Source organism: Nymphaea colorata, unplaced genomic scaffold (assembly GCF_008831285.2).
Source record: "Nymphaea colorata isolate Beijing-Zhang1983 unplaced genomic scaffold, ASM883128v2 scaffold0269, whole genome shotgun sequence".
Taxonomy (NCBI): Eukaryota; Viridiplantae; Streptophyta; class Magnoliopsida; order Nymphaeales; family Nymphaeaceae; genus Nymphaea; species Nymphaea colorata.
Genome location: NW_022204775.1, coordinates 5001 through 18940, shown reverse-complemented (window position 1 = coordinate 18940; position 13940 = coordinate 5001). Strand labels below are relative to the sequence as shown.

At 34.9% G+C, this 13940-nt stretch overlaps 3 pseudogenes; all 3 read right to left on the bottom strand.

Annotated features, from left to right (window-relative positions):
* Positions 1–405: 405 nt before the first annotated feature.
* On the bottom strand, positions 406–1896 carry LOC126409436 (NAD(P)H-quinone oxidoreductase chain 4, chloroplastic-like; annotated as a pseudogene).
* A 4643-nt stretch (positions 1897–6539) lies between these two features.
* On the bottom strand, positions 6540–8258 carry LOC126409438 (NAD(P)H-quinone oxidoreductase subunit H, chloroplastic-like; annotated as a pseudogene).
* Positions 8259–8719: 461 nt separating this feature from the next.
* LOC126409437 (protein TIC 214-like) overlaps positions 8720–13940 on the bottom strand; it is a 5874-nt pseudogene continuing 653 nt past the window's right edge.

Genomic DNA, 13940 nt, shown 5'->3' with positions numbered 1-13940 from the left:
TTTTGGGGTCAATCTATTAGGAAGAGGGCTACATAGTTATGGTTCATTCACATTAAACATCTAATTGAAGAAAAAAACTGCAGAATACATAGAAGATTGTTACACATACCCTTTCATTCTCATATACCCCTTCTTATACCATAATATTATTAACCATAATATTATTATCTCATTTATACATATATGTATAAGGTGAAAGATATATATGTAATCAGAATATCTGTAGTTAATAATAAAACTACAGGATATTTCTGATTACAATTTCCTTCATTTAATTGCATTTTTGACTTGATAGAAGGAAAATCTTCTTTTCCTTTTGATTGGTCTAGCCAACGATTGATTTGTTTGTAAACAGCAGTGCAGGATTATTGGATTGGATTTCTGTGCTGCCATAACCATAAAAAATCATCCATGAAAGCTACCATGAAAGTAATTAGATAGAATAGTTTCTACCTTGTCAACTGATAGTGAAAGAACGAAATTGGATAAATACCAATACCTATTATAGGTAAAAGGATACAATCAAATAAAGATTTCTCGTGGTCCAGAATCCACAAGTGAGACTTGGGGAACATTGAATAACCTGTATCCATAGAACATCTGGCGTGACATAGATAATGAATAAATAGGAGTTAATATCATCCAATTGCCATTACAAAGTAATTAGTATTTTGACATTACAAGGTATTTTGGGCTAGTAATTATTCCCAAAAATATCACAAATTCTGCAACAAACCACTCATTCCTGGTAATGCGAGAGAAGCCATTGAGAAGCTACTGAACATCGTAAAGATTCTTGGCATTAGTATAGCTATTCCCCCATTTCGTTAAGATAACGAAGACGTATTCTATCATAACTTGTTCCTGCAGGAAAAAAGTGCAGCACCAATAAATCCATGAGAGATGATTTGTAAAATAGCTCCATTGAGTCCGCATCGGTTATAGACTAATTCCTATTATTATGAAACCCATATGAGATACGGAAGAATAGGCTATTTCTCTTTTTAAATTGCGTTGACCAAGAGAAGTTAAAGCTGCATAGATTATTTGAATAGTCCCTACTATCATCAACCAAGGAGAAAATATGGAATGGGCGTGGGGTAATAATTCCATATTGACCCGAACCAACCGTATGCTCCCATTTTTAATAAGATTCCAGCTAGAAGCATACATGTACTGTAATGCGCTCTCCATGGGTATCTGGCAACCATGTATGTAAAGGTATGATCGGTGATTTGACAGCATAAGCAATAAGGAAACCCAAATAAATATTATTTCCAATGACGGGATACGATTGATTAGCTAATGTTTCAAATTTAATGTTGGTTCATTGGAACCATATAAACCCATACCTAGAACTCCCATTAAGAGAAAAATGGAACCTCCTGCAGTGTACAAAGAACTTTGTAGCTGAGTACAGACGTTTCTTTCCTCCCCACATGGATAAAAGTAGGTAAACAGGAATTAATTCTAATTCCCACATGATGAAAAAAGTAAGAGGTCTCGAGAAGAAAATGATCCTATTTGACCATGTACATTGCTAACATCAGGAAATGGAACAATCGCGAATTTCGGGTAACTGGCCAAGCCGCTGAAGTAGCTAAAGTAGTGATAAATCTGTCAATAAAATGGGTCCTATAGAAAGTCCGTCGATTCCGAGTCTCCAGTGAAAATCAAAAATATTTATCCAGTTAAAGTCTTCTTCCAATTGGATTAATGGATCGTCCAATTTAAAATGATAACAGAATACGTAGGTCGTTAGAAGGAGTTCAAATAAGCAGATACAGATAGTATACCATCGAACTACCTTATTTCCTCTATGAGGGAAAAGAGCATTAAGGAACCCGCGGATATGGGCAAAACAACAATGATTGTTAACCAATAAAAATCACTCATAGTAAAGACAAATACACTTTGATTTGACCAGAAAAACCCGCGCTCGGATTTTTTTATTTATCGAGTACGGGTTTTTGTCGGTAAAGAGGAATCAAATGGATTCAAGGGGAGTTTTTTTGTAACGTATTAATAAGCTAGACCCATGCTACGGGTTGTCTCATGCCATAATAAACCGTATACTAAGAAATCCGTTGGACAAGCAGATTCACATCTCTTACAACCTACACAGTCCTCCGTTCTTGGTGCGGAAGCAATTTGCTTAGCTTTACATCCGTCCCAGGGTATCATTTCCAGGACATCTGTAGGACACGCTCGTACGCATTGGGTACACCCTATACATGTATCATAAATCTTTACTGAGTGTGACATTAGATCTATTAATTTTTTTGGAACGTCATAATTTTCGGTCTGGTAGCTTTAGTAAATGATTAAATATTTTGGCACCAGACGAATCGGTGATTAGACCATAAAGTTTTGTTAGAAATCTATTTCTGATCTGTTCATGAGATAGGCCCAAGATACTTTGATCTCTTATCTTTCATCAAACATGGTCATATCAGTCAATACACGTTTTGCTAATCTATAAATGAATTATAGTTTATATATAATAAAGAAAGAAAACGTATAAAATTTATTGTACTCTTATTCCTAATCCATGCTTATGATCCATTGATCCATAACGTGAGTCGAGTGTCTATTTACTTCTACAGAGTGACATAACGTATATGTCTTTATATATTTATTTGAGTAAAGGTTCCGACTACCGACTATTTTTATTTATTCAATAAATTTGATTGATTGATACGAGTTGATTTTCTGTTACGATAGATCGAAGAAACAATAGCTGGTCCAATAGCTGCTTCGGCGGCTGCAATAGCGATAACAAAGATCGAGAAAACGTCTCCCTTTAATTGGCGACTATCAAAATAAATCAGAAATGTTATGAGATTCATATTAACAGCATTCAGTATAAGTTCAAGACACATAAGTGCTCTAACCATGTTTCGACTTGTGATCAATCCATAGATACCAATAGAAATAAATAGGCACTCCAAACAAGTACATGCTCGAGCATCATTGACCAACTCCTCGTCAATCTCGATTCATTTCAATATAAACAACAATTCAACTGATTCGATTAATTAAATGAGAAGATTCTACTGAATCTATTCAATTATCAATCCATATAATATATATAAGAAATACAGTACCAAAAAGACCTGAATGGGTCGTCGAACTAACAAAAACTTTGAATATGTCTCATGAACAATATTCCAATTTAGGGTGGACAGATAGATGCGATAACAATTACACGGAGGTTGCTTTATTTTATTTGGTTGGTTTGTTATTTCCAATTCTAAGTATCTATTCCGGCGAGCCATAGCAATTGCGCCCACTAAGGAAACTAAAAGGATTATAGAATCAGTTCAAATGGAAGATAAAAATCTGTTGATAATGAATCCCAATCTGTTGAACATTACTTGTCAGGTCTGTTCTATGATCTGGTTTGATCTTGTAGTCCAAATAATCCCGTACCATGAGTGTTTGGGATAGTAGCAATTAGTGAAAAAAAATACTTGTACAAACTAGCGAAGTGAATCCATCTCCGACAGTCCAAAAATGAAAGAATTGTAATATTCTGAACCATTCATAAACATCACAGCAATAAGATTAAGACATTTATGGCTCCCACGTAAATAAGTAGCTGCGCAGCAGCTACAAATAAGAGTTCGATGGAATATAAAATAAGATATACAAAACAAGAACAATCCCAAGGAAAAGGCAGAATAAATTGGATTGGTAAGTAATACCACTCCTAGACCTCCTACTATAAGACCTGATCCCAGAGATACTAAAAGAATATCATGTATTGGCGCAGGTAAATCCATTATGTGTTAAATAAGCGATAAATAAGTCAAATATCTCATGATCTTACTGGTCGGGAAAAAGTGGGTTACCCTTTTTTATATCTAATAGTTCTTACCCCAGCGTGGTGTGGGTTTATGTAGATTGAGTTAATCAATTGAACGGGCCAATCTTGCTTTTGTCTTTAGTCGAAACAGAGTTCGTAATTTCATATTTTTAATTAAACAAATAAGGGCTATGGCTATAATGGCTATATATATTTATATATTCAAAAAGTAGTTATAATCCTCACAAATCTAGTTATTCTTTGTCTGACATGAAAGAAACTTACCTACTTTTGATCAAAACTTAGTCTTATTTTTAATTTAATTGGTAATCGTTCTTGAATCAAGGGGTTTCTCCATAGATATTTTTATTGGAGTTGAGTTCATAATTGTTCGAACTGTGTAATCTCCAATTACAGACATTGGTAACCGACCCAAAGCAATTTGATTATAATTTAATTCGTGACGATCGTAGGTGGAAAGTTCATATTCTTCAGTCATTGATAAACAGTTTGTGGGGCAATACTCCACGCAATTACCACAAAATATACAGATTCCGAAATCAATACTATAATTAAGCAATCGTTTCTTTCTAATATCTGTTTCTAATCGCCAATCAACAACAGGTAGATCTATCGGACATACGCGAACACATACTTCACAAGCAATGCATTTATCAAATTCAAAGTGGATTCGCCCACGGAAACGCTCTGATGTGATCGATTTTTCATAAGGATATTGAATAGTTACAGGTAAACGATTTGCGTGAGATAAGGTAATCATGAAACTTGACCAATGATCTTGCAGCTCGTACTGTCTGTTGACCATAATTCATGAACCCAGTCACCATAGGAAACATATATCGTGAATATCCATGAATAATTTGATGTTTCTTTCTCTTGCTTGAGAGAGATAAGAATCTGGAATATCCTATTCTGTTATAGCGAAACAAGTTGGGAAGAAGTTGTCAATAATAGATACCGAGAGCAATAGGTAAAAGAGATTTCCACCCAAGATTTAATAGTTGATCCATTCTCAGCCTAGGTAAAGTCCATCTTGTTGAGATAGGAATGAACAGGAACAAATAAGCTTTAGCTAATGTAATGAGGAGACTAATTGTTGTTCCAAAGACTTCACTAGTTTTATTTATTTCGAAAAGTTCAGTAATTGGTATATATGGAATAGGAAGATTCCACCCTCCCAAGTACAGAACTGTTACGAATAATGAAGAAACTAGTAAATTGAGGTAAGAAGCAACATAAAATAAACCAAATTTGATACCTGAATATTCAGTTTGATAACCTGCTACTAATTCCTCCTCGGCTTCGGTAAATCAAAGGGCAATCTCTCGCATTCTGCTAGTGAAGAAATTATAAAAACTATGAACCCTATAGGTTGACGCCAAAGATTCCACCCCCAAAAACCATATTTTGACTGCGCCTCAACTATATCAACCGTACTTGAACTGTTAGATAATCATAGTCGATGATAACATCACTGTTCCCATCTCTATTCCAGAACCGTACATGAGACCTCAGCTTCATACGGCTCCTCAATGGTCACGAATAAATCTAAGGTATGCTTCGGTATACATCGCATACCATAGGAAAAAAGAAAGATGAATCAAAATGCTCATAAGTGAACTAGACCAGTGGATTCTGTCCGCGATAAGATAATAACAAATAAAAAGTACACTTCTGAATCCATCTCATCCTTTATTCTTTTTGCTGAGTTTCTTGTTCAGTAATAACTTAACTCGATCTTTCCATAAGATACAATAAATAGTCAATCCATTTTTCCTTCCTGTTCTTCTCTTCTTTCTCAGAAGGACTATACTATATAAATAAAGGATTACTTCGTTCCTGATAGTTATTTTTAAATCAGTGGATAGGAGCTATACTCTGGATCGGATCACGGGAATACTTTTGATCATTTCTACCAACTTCAAGCCCTCATTATGACTCCTTTTATGTAATGTCAAAATATCCGTTTGGATACGTACATTATCTCCATTACTAATCTTTTGTACCTTGGTGTTCCTAACCGTCCACTCAGTTTGGTGGATCCTCGTATGTAATAAATACAAGAGTAAAAATTCCATACAGTTGATCTTTTGCGCCCGCTTCAAGTCCTGATGGCTAATCGATACTTGGGGTAAACAGCTTCCGCTGCTTATGTTTAGCTCCACTTTACTCTCGTACGTAGTAATGAGACTCGATCTTCTTACTGCGAATTCATAAGCAGTTTTGTTTCACTCATATAACTATCTGGTTAGTTCATAGATCCCAGTGATGAATAAAAAAGAGTTCTATCTATATATTCAATCAACCAACTTCTTTCCTAGAAAAAGCAAAGAAAGAGGTAGGAGTGCGTATTCCAACGAATCACACGTAGAGATATTGATAACACACATGGATTAACGGTATTCATAACTTATAGATTGAGCAGCAGCTCGTAAACCACCTGAAAAGGAATATTTATTATTTGATCCATATCCGGACATAAGAAGTCCGATAGGGCAATACTTGAAATAGCGATCCATAGAGAAACACCTATACTGAGATCGGTTAGTACAAGTGATGGCCAAAGGAATTACTGAATAACTCAGTAGAATTGATACGACCGCTACGGATGGGCCGACACTAAATAAACGAATATCTCCTCTAGATGGAAGAAATCTTCTTGAAAAGTAGTTTGACCCCATCCGCTAGAGCTTGAAGAATCCCAGGGGCCGGCATACTCAGGACCAATTCGTCGTTGTATCCCTGCAGATATTTTTCTTTCTAGCCACACAATTACTAATACCCCTATTGTGATTCCCAATACAAGAGTAACAATAGGTACAAGTAACCATATGAGCCCATAGGCCTCTTTTGAGGATTCCGATCTGAAAAAAGAATTGATAGCTTGTGCTTCTTCAATTATCATTTCAACGATCAACTTCTCCCATAATGATATCTATACTACCTAGTATTGTCATAATATCAGCCAATTCATTCTTTAACTAGCTGAGGAAGAATTTGCAAATTGATGAAACCGGGTGGACGTATTTTCCATCTCCAAGGAAAAACACTATTATCTCCTATCAGAAAAATACCTAATTCTCCCTTGGGCTTCTACTCTCACATAAAGTTCTTGTTTGACAATTCAAAACTGGGAGAAGGCTTTTTACTAATGAATCGATATTCAAAGTCGTTCAATTCTGAATCTTTTGTTCCAGCAAAGCGTCGGAATTCTAAATTTCATAAGGTCCCCCGGAATTCCTTCCAGAGCCTGTTGAATAATTTTGATGGATTCCGTCATTTCGCCAATTCTTACTAAATAACGAGCTAATGAGTCTCCTTCTTTTGCCATTGACTTCCCAATCGAATTCATCATAACACTCATACCGATCGACTTTACGAAGGTCCCATTGGATTCCGGAAGCTCGTAGCATTGGTCCTGATAAACCCCAATTTATGGCTTCCTCTCCCCCAATAAAACCTACCCCTTCAACTCGTTCCAAAAAGATGGATTGCGCGTAATAAGCTTTTGATATTCAACAACTCCCGTTAAAAAATAATCGCAGAAATCTAAACATTTATCTATCCAGCCATGAGGTAAATCAGCAGCTACCCCCCGATACGGAAATAATTATGCATCATTCGCATACCTGTGGCAGCTTCGAATAGATCATATAACAATTCCCTCTCTCTGAAAATATAGAAGAAAGGAGTCTGCGCACCGATATCGGCCATAAAGGTCCAAGCCATAACAAATGCGAAGCTATACGACTCAACTCCAGCATAATTACCCTAATATAGCTGGCTCTTTTAGGTACTTGAATATTTCCCAATTCCTCAGGTGCATTAACGGTTATTGCCTCCGTGAACATAGTAGCTAAATAATCCCAACGTGTTACATAAGGTAGATATTGTATAATTGTTCGGTTTTCCGCAATTTTTCCATTCCTCTGTGTAAATAACCCAATATGGGTTCACAGTCGATAACATCTTCGCCATCTAGAGTAACAATGAGTCGAAGAACACCATGCATTGACGGGTGGTGAGGACCCATATGACCACGAGGAGGTCTTTTCTTGCGTCTGGTACAGTCATATGTTTTTATTCTCCGATTCCAATTCATTATTCCATTTCTCCGATCCCAATTCATTATTCCATGAATTCCTGAAAATGAAACGAGGTTCATCCAAATTCAAGATCTAATGAACCGAATAACTCAAACGAATTTCCAAACTAACCAGTTTTTGGTTCTCGAATACCCAATTGACCAATTAATTCCCTATAACGCACTCGATTTTTCTTTGATAAATAAACCAGCAGTCGTTGGCGTTTCCCCAGAATTTTCCGCAGACCCCTCTGAGATAAATAGTCTCTTCTGTGCAGTTTCAAATGTGAAGTAAGTCTCTCTATCTTATTGGTAAAATTAAATACTTGGAATTCAACAGAACCCCTTTTTCTTCTGTGGAATAACGGATATGGGCGAATTCTTTACCATACAAATAAATTCTTCTCTTTTTTTCTTTTGTTCCCACGGATATAAATCTTCCCAATCAAGAATAATAATACCATTTATTTGTTCTGGTGTACACAATAATCTGGATTGATTCATATATTACTCTTTTTTCTATCAAACAAATCAAAATGAATATGAATAAATAATAACAATAAATTTATTCAGATACAAAGGGATGGTATATTCCTGGGCTCACGAAACAGAATGAAAGGGAAAGGGACCTAAAAAGATTCTGTCGATTCATTCCTAGGTCCAATTGATATGTGACTGAATCTTGTGTATCAGAGTCTAACTGACTGAATCTTGTGTATCAGAGTCTAACTGACTGAATCTGTGTATCAGAGTCTAACATAAGGTATGTATTTATTTGCATGTTCTCATATACCAGGCGCGTGATAAAGAGGGAAATTGATTGTAACATCAGCGAATTCCAAATTGCTTATACATATGGATCCTTGACATACTGAAACGACTCCCATTATTGGTATCAAACCAATAACGATTCATACAGGCTAAATCTTCTAATCGATGAGTGGGCCAAAGAAACACTTTCCATTTTAGAGAGTTATTTGTATCTGTATCAAAATGCTTATCCCTATTACAAATTTCTCAACCCCTGCGCATTAGTCTTAGCTCTATTGCAAAATACTGGATTCTTATTCACAAGGTTCCTATTTCGGTAATTGAAACGGCTTATAATTCTCAATTCTCTACGATGGCTAGGAGATAAAATATGTTCAGGAACAAGCAAATCATAATTATTATTGTCCCCATTCACACGCACTCCTCCGTGTCGTGCAATCGAGCCATTCAAGTCATTCTTATCAATATGTTTTTTACCTGGTATCCTCGATTAGTTTGGTACTGAACCTTATGGGTCAATGAAATAGCTATGGTTTGATACATAATCGAAATTCCATCCCATTTGATAGACAACGAACCGGTTCAACAATAAATATTCCCCTTTTTATCAATTCTGGAAGAGACAAATCCTTATTAATCAGCATTACATCTAGACCCATTTCTCCTCTTTGAATAGAGGATATAGCAATTTCATTCGGATTCATAAGTCTAAGCAGTAGACAATATACCTTGATATATTGGTCATTCTTTGATTGAAAGAATCACCCCATCGGAGTTGAAAAAGAAAATATTTTTCAAAAATAAGTCTAGTTCCGCTTCCTTCTTGCTCTTGAATTTCTTTTCTTTCTGCGTTTCTTAATATCTGAACCCGCGGAATTTGCTCCAACATCTTTTTTTTGGTTTCTTATATCAGATATAAGATTTCCTTGTGCTGTCGTTCTTCTCGTCCCGGTTCCCATTCTCTAATTCAAGATATCCCTTTTGATTAGATTCTACTTTTGGTTTTGGATTAAATCTTCTTTTTGATTAGATTCCACTTTGGATCTATATAAAGATCGCTTGTTTTGTTTCCATGAAAATCAAATAGAAGCAATTTGATTGGTATGATCCACGGATTAGTCTTATATCGATCGTAAAGCGGCACAAATTCTGGTAAGAACCAAGGGCGCAGATTCGATATAGTATGATCTAACATTTGTTCATTCATTCCATCCAATCAAAAAATAACTCTTTTGCTTTGTTTGGATTTCTTGATGAATTCTGATATAAAGATAAAGAATATCTTTCTTATTGGTCCCAGTCTTAGTAGTTTTCTTTTTTTATTAATGAAAGTTCTGATACCCGTACTAGTCCTAGTTTCAATATTGTTTCTAGGGTAAAAATGGTGATTCTCAATTCCAAATATTTTCTATCTAGATTTGGATCCCTATCAATTGTATATTTATCTTCTAGGCTATCATTTATAGTTGTAGCATAAAACGATTTGTATTTATGTGTATTGTAATTAGAAATCTCTCCGTGCCTGTTTACTTGTAATGTGATCCATAATATTGGAGTCTTTCACATCTTCATAATTAAGATATTTATATGATAAAAGATCATATCTGTAGTGTTTTTTAATTTTTTTTCGCAACTCGGACTCTTCAATAAGTCCAATTTATATTTATAATAATCCTTTTACCGGAATGAATTAATTGGTCTTTTCTCATATGAACCCAATTTTGGTGAGTCGTTATTTTTAATCGTAAAATGCTGATTGACTTTCTTTCTCCATTTTAGAGGTGCTAATCTAGACCATTTGTCATGGGAGAAATTGTATTGATAATGGCTCTTTAACCAGTTTTTCCATTCACTCATTCCAGAATTCCGCAGTTTCTTGTGTTTGATTCTGAATCAAATATTCCTCGTGTATGGAAATAGTCATGGAAATAGTCTTTTATTCTATCCTTAATAAAGGATATGTTCTGTAGTAATGAAATATGGATTCTGACTTATATTTGTTACTAACTTGGGTTTGCAATAATTTGTAAAACACATAGGCTTGAGACAAAGAAGATAAGTCGCAGTAAATCGGTGAATTACTATCACTACTTATATTAGTAGTATAAGTAGAAAGAGATTTTACAGTCGAAATGAAGGGAATTATATTTGGATTCGTTTCATTAGTATCCTTTTCCTTTATTTCGTCATTGTAAGTGTATCCATTTAAAGTATTTTTGTTGAGTCAAGAAAAAATTGTGCATTGATCCTGTAAATGTTAGTGATACATAGAAGGATACCCATGTATATTCTTTCAATGAAAGATTTCATAAAAGAGTTCCATTTAGAGATTAATGGGGCACTTCTTCTTTTTAGATATTTGAAAAATATGTTCCGTGATTCGGTTCTTTTATTACTAAAATTTCCCTTGTTAGTACTAATATCTATATCCTCAATATCTGAGTTAGAGGTTTTTTTTCTTGTCTTTTCTAATCTTTTCTACTTGATCCCAATTTTGGTTGTCTTATCAGCCAGATCATTAATTTTTCTTTCTATCAGTGAATCATTTGTCCAATCTCCGGATACAATTATAATGGGTGATTCATGGATGATTTTTTTGGAATCTTTCTCATTTTGACTTGGTTCTTCATTTTGACTTGGGTCATAGACTCGCGTCACTAAGAAAAAGAGTTTCTTCACTTTTCTTTTTATAAATAGAACTATTTTGATAATCCATCTTATTTTTCGTTGAGAATCTTTAGAAACCTTTTATGTTGTCTTTTATAATCTTAGAAAGAAAAAACCTGTCTTTTTGACTTTCTAATTTTTTTTCGAGTGTTTTATTAATGGTTCAAAAAAGAAAGGTTTTTTCGGGAGAGCCAAAGGGACTTCTGTTTCCATCCCCCAGATCGTTAAAAAACAGAAATTTTTTTGTTTTTTTCTTAGATCCTTATGATGGATCGTAGCTTTTTCTATGCCAAGGTTTCAGAGAGAAAGGAAATAGGATTTTATCTGAATACCGTCTGTTAACCAATCTTTTGGAAATTCTGTTTCCGATAATTGAACACCATTATATGTGCATTTGACATGCATTTCCCTACTCCATTCGGTCAAATCTTCATACCACTCAGGGAATTGAAATAATAACATACGACCAATATTTTAACTATTATCAATGAAGGTAATATGATGTATTTTCGAAGAATCGAGTGGGTTACTAATATGGAACTCCTTATTGCTTGAGCAAATATAATATTATCCCAAGTTTCTGCTATTGCTATCCGTTCCTCCTCCTGTCTTTTATCCTCTTTCTTTTATACTCCTCTTCGTGTTCTTCTCCATTTCTCTTTCTCTTTTGCCCCTTCACCCACATAATCAGATGTTTGTATTTTGGGCTTTTTCCTCCATCCAATTCCTAAAAATGAGGTTCATCATCCTTGAGATATCAAAAGAAAACAAAGGTGTTTGTCTATTCTGTCAAAAAAAAGGGGGAGTGTACATCTGTTTGAAACATTTCCCAAGTGACTGTTTTACGTCTTTGAGCCCGCATCGACCCTTTGATTATATCACGACGAAAATCTGATTGTTGCGAGTAACGTATCAAGGCCATTTCATGTTCTTCTGCTTGATCACCATTTCCTTTTCCTCTTTGATCACCATTTTTGGCTTGATCACCCTTTTTCTTTTTGGCTTGATCACCATTTCCTTTTCCTCTTTGATCACCTTTTTCGACTTGATCATCACTATTTTTTTCTTGATTACTATCGGTGGTATTACTGATATTATCAGTAGTATTATTGATATTATCATTGGTATTAATGATATTATCAGTGGTAGTATTGATGATATTATCATTGGTATTAATGATATTAGTATCCTCATCGGTATCAGTGTCAGTATAAATTACTACACGTTTGGCTTTTCTTGAACGAATCCCGTGATCCTCTGTGGATTCTTCCTGATCATCTTCTTCCTCCTCCTCCTCCTCTTCTTCAAAATCCAAATCAGAAGTCAGTTTGTATAACCATCGAGGAACCTTTTTCTTAATTTCTTCAATTTGAAGATTACTCATTTTTTGATCATTCGGATCAGCTCTAACCATATCGAATACTTTTCTTCTCCCCCAAAAGCAAATTGTTTGAAACGAGTTCTTGATTTCTCAGCTTCTTCAGCTTCTTCTGTAAATTCACCAATTGAGACTGATGAATCCTCAATGCCTGTAGATAATGATTTTACGTCAAGTTTATATATTTCGTGTTCCAATTCTCGTTCAAACTCTCGATAATCCTTGGAAAAAAGGATACCATGAATCTTATTTATCCAAGCCATTTTGGTAGACCCCCGTGTGGAGGTAGTTGAATCATTCCTAATTGAATATAAATACCCTTTTTTTATTGTTCCACGATAAGGTCCGTTCAAAAGAGGATCATAAAACTTAGGTAAGCATTCTTGTTCCTCTTCATCATTGCACAATCTGGCTCTTTTTTCGACCACATCGAGGATAAGAGATCCTTTGTCTATAGCTTCAATTCGATTTATGAATTCGTTCCTTAAGTTATCTCTTTGTTTTTTAGTGGTCGAAACCCATTCATTAGAGAGGGCCTCCGCAGGTAGTTTTTCCGCTGTGCGAAAAGACATCTTTTTTTGTATCATTTCAAAAAAGTAGACAAACTAGGTGGATATGTGAAAGATATTCTTTGCTTTCCATCACTTTCGCATGTATTAAAAAATATTGAGACATTTCATTTCTTACAGCATTTGAAAATCGATCATTTTCTATATACCGCAGAGGTCGATTCCATCGTTGATAATCGAAAAGAAGAGACAGAAGGGATTTTTCAATCCATAAAAGTTCATTCTTTTCTTTCTCTTTCAGGTCGAATTCATCTTCTTCCTTTCCATTCAACCAGATCTCCTCTGTTTCATATATCTTCTTGTAAAGATTCCACCTTTCTTCCTCTTCCAAAGAAATGGAAAGGTCTTCTTCCACGGATCTATCTTCTTCCTGTTCTATCTTATTTGTTTTCGAAACTGTTTCTATTTCTACATTTCCTTCTTCTTCAGTTTATTCTTTCTTCCCCTTTTGAACTTTCTTTCAGTTTTTTAGTTATAATGGGTGATGGCATTCTTCCTAGATAGCATATACAGATGATAAATAAGAGAATACTAAAGATTTGAGATACAGAATTTCTCCATTTTGACATAAGATAATTATTAGATCTAAAAAGTGCATTAGATCTCATTTTTCCCATGGCCAAGATAATACTAAGCCAATAC